The sequence below is a fragment of the Histoplasma capsulatum genome, genomic scaffold, assembly GCF_000149585.1.
Source record: "Histoplasma capsulatum NAm1 scaffold_2 genomic scaffold, whole genome shotgun sequence".
Lineage (NCBI taxonomy): Eukaryota > Fungi > Ascomycota > Eurotiomycetes > Onygenales > Ajellomycetaceae > Histoplasma > Histoplasma mississippiense.
In genome coordinates, this window is record NW_001813981.1 from 2,079,074 (window position 1) to 2,080,885 (window position 1,812).

Here is a 1,812-nt window from a genome sequence, read left to right on the forward strand (position 1 = left end):
TTCACACAGCGTATGTTGAATCCTACATTCAAGTTGAGCATCATTCATTTGTTTGATGCGATGCAGCTTGATACTATGGATATTGAGGTATTCTGTCCGGTTTCATGCTATTAGACAGATATTACTCTGGATATTCAATACTAACATCCATCATTGCAGATGTCGAGGTTTCTAGTACATGAGATCCTGAAACAGTGCTTCCCTGATGCGTTCTCAAGGATTCAAAGCAAAAGGAACCCCAGTTTCCTGAACTCGACGACTAGCTCCTATCCAGACAAGGCGACAACCCCTTGACTTCCTACCTATCAACAAAAGCACGAACAACGGCAACATAGAGATACTGGAACACATTTTCCGGTACCAGTACAGATTGCAGGGAACCCATGACTAATGGTGCACTTCATTTAGTGTATGGAGATCAGAAAACCGTGGCACGCATCCATTCAGTGAAACTACGCCGACGCGAAGCAAAAGATCCGTTTGATCGTTTTGGCTGGGTTCTTTCCATACCGGCGCTATTCCACGCCAAGATGAACTGGCTTAGAATGATTCATGGGCTGCATTTTCTGCTCAAACACCAAGCTTGTGCCTCCTTACTTGCATATATTCGTTTACTGCTGTCACGACCCCGTGTGCAAAGTGATAGTGCTGATTTTTTTGCACTTGAGGAACTTATAATTCACACATTCCGCGGCAAGATTTTGGCTGCACTATTCCAGGAGGTCCAGAAGATGAATCCTCACCTGCAACCACTAGATGCTGGAGATACATGTTTCTTCAGAACCTGAAAGTTGAAGACTTCCAACACAGTGTGGATGCAGTGATCAAGAGATTGTTCCGGGACTTTGTACCTTAGGCGTCACACTCGGAATATTCGAGTAACCCGCCCCTATCTCATGCTTAAGATTGACATCAAGAATGGTGAGGTTGGGTGGATCCGCCGCCCCGTTGGTTTGGGAACAATATTTTTCAGCGGAAGCAAACACCGCATTATGCCTACGAGATGCTTTACCTCTACCGCCTCATTGCTACCGATGCAACTGACCCTCTCCTGAGACGGGGCATATTGATCAATAGTCTGGTCAACTACCGAGGGAGGCCAAATAGTTTCTCTGAGATCTATCGAGCGGTGAAAATCCACAACGGCAACATGAAACGCATACTGAGAGAACGACACACTTCCTCCAACATACTTGAGAACTTATTCGAATACAGTGCTATCAATGCCCCTGCCTTTCACAACCTCCATGACGAGCTGCATTGACGGTTTGATGTGCACGTCAACAGTGATACACCCTACAAAGCAGCAGATGTTGATATCTGTATGATTGCACAGCGCTTGTATCAATCCATGCTGGAGGAATGTCCTCTTAAACAGTCTTATGATACCCCAGATGTCCGTACTGCAGCAGGCAACCGACTTCATACTATATTCATAAGCTCAATGTAGGTGAATGTGAAGAAGCAGATGATTCTTCATCAGATGGGGAAGATACAGTCTTTACTTTTGAGCAGGAAACTCTGGCTGCAAGTCAGCTGTAAAGCTCTTGAACATTTCAGAAAGTCGTAAGTGTCAAAAGTGCCCTCCCCAATATACTAGACCTCTTGCGTATTAGGCAACTGAGACCAGACTTTTCTTTTCGTACCAGCTTGGGAATCTACTCCTTGAAGTCAAATCGATTTATCCATGGCCACTGTGCAGCGAATTGTTCAAATTGTTCGACCGTTCTAAGTTCCCATGCGTTGAATGCCCAGTCTTCTTATTTCCTCATTTCTCAACAAAAGGCATTCCATACCAGCTATCGTCATTTC